Genomic DNA, 10,806 nt, shown 5'->3' with positions numbered 1-10,806 from the left:
ACACACACGGAGAGACACAGACACACACACAGGGACAGACTCTCACAGAGTACTGTAGACAGATCCCAGAAATCACAGAGAACATCTGGCTGAAAGAAATAACCGAGCAGCTTCAGGTGGATCTCACCCTGGAAAAGCTTATGTTAGATGGAGACAGTCAGCAGGTTGTATGCAGGGCTCACTGTGTGCTGACACACTGTAACACAGGTGCTGTAATGGAGGCACCAAGGTACAGAAGGGCTGGGACCACCACTAGGATGAGGTAAGGGGCAGGAGGACACACACAGTTGTGCTAATTAATGAACATCCAAAACATAGGCCCCTTCTAGGACCAATCTAGGATACCCTAATAGGATAATTGGCAACCCTTTAAAATATAAAAGTTGTTGGATCCCTGATGCCATTGGAGGTTAGGAGGTGCCAATTTCACTAAGAGGACAAAAGGGAATTTGATATATTTCAAGTAGTGTACATTCACAAAGAAACTCAGAAACTATAGACCAAGAAGGAAAGAAAATATTTTAGACAAGCAAGTTTGAGCCTAGAGGATGACACAAATGAAGCCAAATGAACTATTACTTGTTCAAGTTAAGATATATAAATAATTCTGTAGACCAATATTTACCAACCCGTGTCTCTGAGGCTGCTGCTAAAACTCTGAGCATGTCCTGGCAGTCTTTGGTGGGCAAGAAATTCTGAAAGTTGTAGATCTGCAACATAGGTGGGGCCCTGGTCACAGACTTTACCTAGGGAATCCCACTTGACTTCGCCCATACAGCATCACAGGTCCTTTACCTCCTCCAGTTGCACAGCCTGTGAGCCTGACTCCTCCCACACAGGATCACATGGTCTTGACATCATCACAGGTCCTTTACCTCCTCCAGCTGAACAGCCAGCCCAGGAGACATCATGAAAGGTCTTTTAGCCTCCAACTAGAAAAAGCCTCTAATGTATGGGCTGCGGCAGGCCCCTATCCTGGCCGGGCCCTTGGACCACGTCCGAAGTGCCCGACCGGTCAGTCCGCCCCTGACGGTATTGCTGACCCGACTACTTTTGTTGTCCCTGCCTACTTGTGTTGCCTTGTCTTCTGTCAATTTGGATCCACCTACAAGATGGGGCCTTATTTAGTTTTTTTCCAGGGCCGCTTTAAGCTCCCAGTCCGCCCCTGGGTCCAGTAGAGGCAGTGGCAACAACTGGGCACCAACTTGCTCAACTGCAAGATCAGGAGGCTTAAGACCTGTGCCAACATAAATGTACAGCCCAGAACTGCGTGTGTACGTCTATGTTATACTCAGTGGTGTACATACAGAAGTAAGGGCCCCATAGCAGGGATCAAACCAGGACAGAAGGGTTTACACCTAAACCCCTTTCAGTGACCCTAGGGCCATTTTTCCACTGCCTCATTGGCTAAAAGTTGTTCCTTTAGAGGGTAGAGTCCTGACCAAGTTTTCACCTGCAGTAACAGAGGAGATAATCCCAACTAAGACTGGGCCCCCTCTTGCCCTGGGCCCCATAGCAGTCGCATAGTCTGCCGTTAGCCCCTGGTCATACTTGCCAACCTTTAGAAAGAGCCTGGGAGAAACAGCAAGTTGATTTTGCTCAACCATACCACCTTTTCACAGGCCACACTACTGTGCAAGGACGCACTCTGGGCCAGATTTATCATGACTCTGACAGCTCACTCCACTTTAACATATGGCTAAAGTCAGTTTTAGCCAAGTCAGATTTATGATCGGCCCTTTAAGACTGTAATAAATGTGGTTTGATGGTAGAAGTTTATCCATCAGTAAGCAGCTTTACAAAAGTCGCACGTTTTTATGAAAAAGTCGCATGTTCTATTAAAAAGTCTCATAAGATAAGCATGGTCCTCACTGGAGTGAAATTGCGACTTTTTAAATAGTCCCAATAGTAAATCTGTCTAGAGATAAATTTACATAAGAAAACACACCCACTGTCAGAAAACTGGAGAGCATAGTGCAGAGCAGAAAAAAGTCGCAAATTTGTGCGCAGTTTTAGAGTTTGGGACTTTTTTTCAGACTTTTTCACTTCATTATTCTGACCTGAGCTAATGATAAATCTGGCCCTCTGTGTGTTTGGATGCCAGGGCCGAGTCTTATGAGAAAGCATTCTAGCACCATATACATTAAATGTGCATTGAATGCTGATTTTCGGGAGGTTTTTGTGGTGCCCAAGAGATTTGCAAACTCCAGTAATTCTCCTTAAAGAGACACTGACAGGCCCAATAAACATATTTAGCTGTATATATTACTGCACAGGTCTTTTAATGTGTATTAAAAACATATAAGTATCCCCCCTGTCCACCTTATAAATACTGTAAACTCATGTTTTAAAACCTGATAGAATTGTCTTCTTTCTGCCCAAGGGGCGGCGTTTCAGCTTCACTTGCGCCCAGCCAGCCTTGCCCCAACTGCCGTTTTGAAGCGCCGCCCAGCTCATCAATATTCACTTCGCTGGGCGGCTTCTGCTGTCCCCGACGTTCCGAGATCCAGCGCATGCCCAGTAGAAAGCTATGGGATCTTAGAACGTCAGGGACAGCAGAAGCCGCCCAGCGAAGTGAATATTGATGAGCTGGGCGGCGCTTCAAAACGGCAGTTGGGGCAAGGCTGGCTGGGCAGAAGTGAAGCTGAAACGCCGCCCCTTGGGCAGAAAGAAGACGATTCTACCAGGTTATAAAACTTCAGTTTACTGTATTTATAAGGTAGACAGGGGGGATACTTATATGTTTTTTTAAGTGCCTAAGGATTATCCATCTTTTATGGGGTGACCTCAGACCCTTTATGTTCCAAGAAATGACTTTCATCGTAATGTTCCACACAATACTATCTTAGTAACCGGTAAAGATATATGTTCAGACTAGACAAAAATAGAAGAATAAGTAAATTACAATACTTCTTTAAGGAAAATCCCCTCCCAAGCCCCCCGCACCCTTTCCCTAACTGTTAGAGCAGCCCCTAACTAATTTAACTCTGTTTGGACTTCCTTTTTTCTGGGTTGCGACACCCGCTCACCTTCCTAACCAATGGCCTTATAAGCCTAAAGCCGCCCGTATCCCGGTTCAAACATTAACAATATCAACGGAACACATGCCTGAACTGTTAACTTCCATCCCACTGACCCTCTTCGTCCCTCTTCATCAGTGGCGCATAAAGGGATACTCTCTCCAGTAACTTTTGAGTCCCTTATATAAGGCTAATACCTGCGCTGTGTCACAGCGCCTATTATCATAAGAAAATGTCACCTTCTCGGGTATGACTGCCCCTCTCTCTTAGAAGAATGATTGGCAGTTATCCTTGATCGGCCCTCTCTGTCTTGACGTTCCCGGTCAGGGTCTTGCGAGTCCGTCTTTCGCCGATCTCCTTCATTCCTGTTCTGACGTGGTGATCTAGGCCTCTGGCTTCTCTCTATTTCTCTCTCATGACTTCTGTTCTGCAAGGTCTCCACCATTTCCTCCGCCGCCGACGGTTCATGAAATATGACTACCGATCCATCAGCATGTGTGACTCGCAGTTTCGCCGGATACATTAGTTGGAATCTGATATGCCTTTGGTGCAGCAAAGAACAAGCATGGCTGAACTCCTTCCTTTTCTTGGCAACTGCCGCCGAGTAATCCGCAAACAGTAGTATAGTGCTTCCTCGTAGTTTGAGAGGACTTTTCCTATTCCTGAAAGCTCTCAATATGGCCTCCTTATCACAATAGTCCAAATATTTCATGATCACTTGGCGCGGCTTTGCGGTTAGGTTGTGGGACCCTCTCGCTCTTTTCAGATTTGAATCCTCCTGGGGGCCAATTCTATGAGCCCTCTCGACTTTATGCCGGCCATCTAGACCCAGGGCTTTCGGCAAATCTAACTCGCAGAGTTCCTTCAACTCTATTGCCTTAACCGATTCTGGGAGGCCTATTAGGCGGAGATTGCTCCGTCGCGACCTATTTTCTAGGTCTTCCACCCTGTCAAACAAAATCGTATTCTGCTTGGACAGTTCGCTCAGGGTGCGCGCTTGATTAGCATTCTCATTTTCCAGCAACTGAGCCCTCTGTTCTAATTCTTCCAGCTTGGCATCATGCTGGTGGATTGCCTCACGTATCTGTTGCAGGGACGCCGACAACGTCTTCGTCAGCGTATCCCTGATATCAGGAGCCAGGTGTGTAGCCACCTCAATTGCCAGCGACTTGTAATCAATGCTCTGCGTTGGAAGTACCGCCTGTTGAGCTGTAGGAGACTCACCCTCTTCAAGTGCCGCCTGCGATTCAGCCACAGGATCTTGCACCGGGGTATCTGTCTCCGCCATCTTGCCGCGTGACTCTCCCGCTCTGACCCCCTTAGTTGATTTGTTGCTGCCGCTCCGCAAGAGGTATCGCTCCATGTACGGAGCTCAGGGATCAGTGGCAGGCCTTAGGCGCTCTGTTATTATCCTCCCCGCGATTTGGTAGCAGCGGGGAATCGATCTGCAGACGAGCGGTGCCGGAGCTCTTTCACTCCGCTGCTAGCATCCCAGCGCCGGAACCGGAAGTATACTTATATGTTTTTATTACACATTAGAAGACCTGTGCAGTCATATATATAGCTAAATATGCTTATTGGGCCTGTCAGTGTCCCTTTAAGCCCCCTAGGCATTCCAAGAAGAGTTGGCAAGTATGAGTTATGTTGCATAGTCTTCAACTGCTTATCTCCAATCCACAGGACAGGAGATACCTAACTGATCAGTGGGGTCTGACCACCTGGAGTGGCCAGTTGAGTATGTATGGCATTATGCATTAATGGGTTAAAATCTCACTCACTTTGGTGGTCCTGTAAAATGCTTTGGATCTGTTGTACGAAAATCTTTGATTACAAACCCATCTGCCACATACACAGTATAAACAAACGCAAAAACTTGCAGAAAAAGTCATTTTATAGGCCAAGAAAAGTGTTTAAAAATAACAATAGATACAACAGCACTCTGCAAACATCGAGTAAACGGATTATTGTAACGCAGCAGGTATGGACACACTGTGCCACTGAACAGATTTGACATAGGGCTAATCCTGACGGCGGACCCTTGGTATTCAATCCCTTACGAGGATCTGAACTTCTCTGTAGGGACCGCCGGGCCCTCTACCTCTAGCAGTCTATGATCACAGGCAGCTAAACCAAGCAAGTTAGTAAACACCAGGGGGAGGTTTATCAAAACTGGTGAAGGAAAACGGGCTTTGTTGCCCATAGCAACCAATAAGATCCCACCTTTCATTTTTTTTTTCCTTGTTTGGAAAATTTAAAGATGGAATTCGATGGGTTGCTATGCACTAAGCCAGCTTTCCTTTACACCAGTAAAACCACCTCAGAGATCCCATTTGGTGGACACCTTTTCCCTGCAGATCCTATAAAAGAGTTCAGTAATCAGCAGCAGGGGATATTTATTTTTCAGGGTGACCTTGTTTAACCACTTGCCGCCACGCTAACGCCGAAAGGCGTCATTGCGGCGGCTCTCCCAGGCTACACTAACGCCGATTGGCGTCATCTCGTGTGAGCCGAGATTTCCTGTGAACGTGCGCACACAGGCGCGTGCGTTCACAGGAACGGAAGGTAAGCGAGTGGATCTCCAGCCTGCCAGCGGCGATCGTTCGCTGGCAGGCTGGAGATGTGATTTTTTTAACCCCTAACAGGTATATTAGACGCTGTTTTGATAACAGCGTCTAATATACCTGCTACCTGGTCCTCTGGTGGTCCCTTTTGTTTGGATCGACCACCAGAGGACACAGGTAGCTGTGTAAAGTAGCACCAAACACCACTACACTACACTACACCCCCCCTGTCACTTATTAACCCCTTATGAACCCTTGATCACTCCATATAGACTCCCTGATCACCCCCTGTCATTGATCACCCCCCTGTCATTGATCACCCCCCTGTAAGGCTCCATTCAGATGTCCGTATGTGTTTTACGGATCCACGGATACATGGATCGGATCCGCAAAGCGCATACGGACGTCTGAATGGAGCCTTACAGGGGGGGTGATCAATGACAGGGGGGTGATCACCCCATATACACTCCCTGATCACCCCCTGTCATTGATCACCCCCCTGTAAGGCTCCATTCAGACGCCCGTATGTGTTTTACGGATCCATGCATCCATGGATCGGATCTGCAAAATGCATACGGACGTCTGAATGGAGCCTTACAGGGGGGTGATCAATTACAGGGGGGTGATCACCCCCCTGTCATTGATCACCCCCCTGTAAGGCTCCATTCAGACGTCCGTATGTGTTTTGCGGATCCGATCCGTGGATTCGTAAAAAAACATATGGACGTCTGAATGGAGCCTTTCAGAGGGGTGATCAATGACAGAGGGGTGATCAGTGACAGGGGGGTGATCACCCCATATACACTCCCTGATCACCCCCCCTGTCATTGATCACCCCCCTGTAAGGCTCCATTCAGACATTTTTGGCCCAAGTTAGCGGAAATATATATATATTTTTTTCTTACAAAGTCTCATATTCCACTAACTTGTGTCAAAAAATAAAATCTCACATGAACTCACCATACCCCTCACGGAATCCAAATGCGTAAACATTTTTTGACATTTATATTCCAGACTTCTTCTCACGCTTTAGGGCCCCTAAAATGCCAGGGCAGTATAAAAACCCCACATGTGACCCCATTTCGGAAAGAAGACACCCCAAGGTATTCCGTGAGGGGCATATTGAGTCCATGAAAGATTGACATTTTTGTCCCAAGTTAGCGGAAAGGGAGACTTTGTGAGAAGAAAATAATAAATTTCCGCTAACTTGTGCCCAAAATTTTTTTTTCTATGAACTCGCCATGCCCCTCATTGAATACCTTGGGGTGTCTTCTTTCCAAAATGGGGTCACATGTGGGGTATTTATACTGCCCTGGCTTTTTAGGGGCCTGAAAGCGTGAGAAGAAGTCTGGGATCCAAATGTCAAAAAATGCCCTCCTAAAAGGAATTTGGGCCGCTTTGCGCATCTAGGCTGCAAACTTCTCCTGAGTACGGCGATACCAGATGTGTGACACTTTTTTTGCAGCCTAGGTGGGCAAAGGGGCCCACATTCCAAAGAGCACCTTTAGGATTTCACTGGTCATTTTTTACAGATTTTGATTTCAAACTACTTACCACACATTTGGGCCCCTAGAATGCCAGGGCAGTATAACTACCCCACAAGTGACCCCATTTTGGAAAGAAGACACCCCAAGGTATTCCGTGAGGGGTATGTCGAGTTCCTAGAATTTTTTATTTTTTGTCCCAAGTTAGCGGAAACTGATGATTTTTTTTTTTTCTTACAAAGTCTCATATTCCACTAACTTGTGACAAAAAATTAAAAATTCCATAAACTCACCATACCCCTCACGAAATACCTTAGGGTGTCTTCTTTCCAAAATGGGGTCACTTGTGGGGTAGTTATGCTGCCCTGGCATTCTAGGGGCCCAAATGTGTGGTAAGTAGTTTGAAATCAAAATCAGTAAAAAATGGCTGGTGAAATCCTAAAGGTGCTCTCTGGAATGTGTGCCCATTTGCGCATCTAGGCTGCAAAAAAGTGTCACATATCTGGTATCGCCGTACTCAGGAGAAGTTGGGCAATGTGTTTTGGGGTGTCATTTTACATATACCCATGCTGGGTGAGATAAATATCTCGTCAAAAGACAACTTTTCCCATTTTTTTTATACAAAGTTGGCATTTGACCAATATATTTATCTCACCCAGCATGGGTATATGTAAAATGACACCCCAAAACACATTCCCCAACTTCTCCTGAGTACGGCGATACCACATGTGTGACACTTTTTTTGCAGCCTAGGTGGGCAAAGGGGCACACATTCCAAAGAGCACCTTTCGGATTTCACCGGTCATTTTTTACAGATTTTGATTTCAAACTTCTTCTCACGCATCTGGGCCCCTAGAATGCCAGGGCAGTATAACTACGCCACAAGTGACCCCATTTTGGAAAGAAGACACCCCAAGGTATTTTGTGATGGGCATAGTGAGTTCATGGAAGTTTTTGTTTTTTGTCACAAGTTAGTGGAATATGAGACTTTGTAAGAAAAAAAGAAAAAAAATCATCATTTTCCGCTAACTTGTGACAAAAAATAAAAAGTTCTATGAACTCACTATGCCCATACTTTCCGAAATGGGGTCATTTGTGGGGGTTTTCTACTGTCTGGGCATTGTAGAACCTCAGGAAACATGACAGGTGCTCAGAAAGTCAGAGCTGTTTCAAAAAGCGGAAATTCACATTTTTGTACCATAGTTTGTAAACGCTATAACTTTTACCCAAACCATTTTGTTTACCCAAACATTTTTTTTTTTTTATCAAAGACAAGTTGAACAATAAATTTAGCAAAAAATTTATATATGGATGTCGGTTCTTTTGCAAAATTTTACAACTGAAAGTGAAAAATTAAATTTTTTTGCAAAAAAATCGTTAAATTTCGATTAATAACAAAAAAAGTTAAAATGTCAGCAGCAATAAAAAACCACCAAATGAAAGCTCTATTAGTGAGAAGAAAAGGAGGTAAAATTCATTTGGGTGGTAAGTTGCATGACCGAGCAATAAACCGCTAAAGTTGTGGAGTGCCGATTTGTAAAAAAGGGCCTGGTCACTAGGGGGGTATAAACCTGTGGTCCTTAAGTGGTTAAACCATGGTTGTCTATATAGAGTTGTAGAGAGGCATCCTTTTCCTTAACAAAGAAGAAGCCCCTACAGGTTTTCCTTTATATTGTCCAACATGGCATTAGTATGACAGTAGCTAAACACAGCCTCGTGGAGGACTGGTGCCAAGCAATAGGTCAATGGGATGCTCATATGGCCTATGAGTTTCAGCCGCCTTCTTGTCAAAACTATCTGCATAAGGCCCCTTTCACACGAGCAAGTTTTCCGCGCGGGTGCAATGCGTGACGTGAACGCATAGCACCCGCACTGAATCCTGACCCATTAATTTCAATAGGTCTGTGTACATGAGCGCTGTTTTTCACGCATCAGTTCTGCGTTGTGTGAAAATCGCAGCATGTTCTATATTCAGCGTTTTTCACGCATCCCTTGCCCCATAGAAGTGAATTAAGCTGCGTGAAAAAAACATTGCATCCACAAGCAAGTGCGGGTGTGATGCATTTTTCACTGATGGTTGCTAAGAGATGTTGTTTGTAAACCTTCAGTTTTTTATCACGCACGTGAAAAACGCATCAAAACGCATTGCACCTGCGCGGAAAAAAACTGAACGCAATCGCAGACAAAACTGACTGAACTTGCTTGCAAAATAGTGCGAATTTCACGGAACGCACCCTGAACGCATCCGGACCTAATCCGTCACGCTCGTGCGAAAGGGGCCTAACAGGAAAAAGGAGATAGTCCTTGGTGGTTTGAGGGATTTTGAGGTCTCAGAACCAGATGAACTGTAACCAGATGAGTGGCATCAAGACCTCCAACTAAGGACTTGCCTGGTGTCCCAATCAATGAGAGGAGCATGGAGTCATAGCCAAGTTAACTTCAGCAATAATGGACTTAGGCCCCATGCACACGGCCGTGTGCGGGCCGTGGAACCGCGGCCTGGATCCCTCCTGAGAGCACGGCGTCACTGGTTGCTATGACGCCGTGCGCTCCCTGCTGCCGCCGCAATACAGTAATACACTGGTATGATCTATACCAGTGTATTACTGTACTGTGCCGGCAGCAGGGAGCGCACGGCGTCATAGCAACCAGTGACGCCGTGCGCTCCTGCTCTCAGGAGGAATCCAGGCCGCGGTTCCACGGCCCGCACACGGCCGTGAACAACGGCCGTGTGCATGGGGCCTTATGGATTTAGGGAGAACATTGCAAAAGATCTCCATATGCAGAACTCCCATCTGGAGATCCATAGGCAGCAGAGTACAGGATAGGTTCTTGGTAACAAACTCTAATAGCTGAGGTCACAGCCAAGGACTTCTCCAGACATACAGTGGGTTTGACTTATGGCTATTCCTAAGGGTGTTATCTAAATGCCCCCCTTGGTTTTCGCTCTTTAACCCCTGTGAAGAAATCTGATCTTCACTGCAGGGGAACCACCAGGCTGCTACCTCCTTGGAGTAGTCTCCGTTCAGTGGCAGCTGTGTGACATCAAGCGGACAGGCAAAATCGTGGTCATTGAACAAGCCAAAATCAGGGAAGCTATTTTTTTCACCAGATCAGGTCAGGTGGCACAGGGTCAATATGATAAACAGGCAGAGGTCAGGGCAGGCAGAACAGAATCAACATGGTAAACAGGCAGAGGTAAGGCATGAATGCTCAGAAGACACAAAATCCTTTGCAGGGACTAGGCAAGCTAGGAACCTTATTGCTCAGGCACCCTCCTGTAAGGTAATGTGCCTTTTATATCCAGGGAAGAGCAGTCGCTAGGCCACACACGCTGGCCTTTTAAGAGCTGGAGGAGGATGCAGAAATCAAAAGGGAAGCAACACAATTTGGATTTTAAACATGAATTTTGTTGAAATTAGTTTTTAAGAGCCCTTTTTTTTTACTTTTTAGTCACTTGAGCTGTATGAGGGCTCGTATTTTGTGTGATAAGCTGTAGATTTTACCTGTATCATTTTGGGGGTACATATGGCTTAAAACGTACCTAAATTTTCAACAAACCTTGCCCTCAGCAACTAAGGCGCCTTCTCCGCGTTGATTAACAGGGCTCGATATGATGTTTTCACTGCATGGCCCTGTCAATCAAAGAGCATGACCGTTGCAGAGAGAGCCAAGTCTCTATGTGTAACAGCAACCCCCCTCATTTACATTACGGCTATTTACACATTCACGTTTGGTGCG

This window comes from Bufo gargarizans, chromosome 1, assembly GCF_014858855.1.
Source record: "Bufo gargarizans isolate SCDJY-AF-19 chromosome 1, ASM1485885v1, whole genome shotgun sequence".
NCBI classification, from domain to species: Eukaryota; Metazoa; Chordata; class Amphibia; order Anura; family Bufonidae; genus Bufo; species Bufo gargarizans.
The sequence above is the reverse complement of the archived record's forward strand: the minus strand, read 5'-3'. Positions refer to the sequence as shown.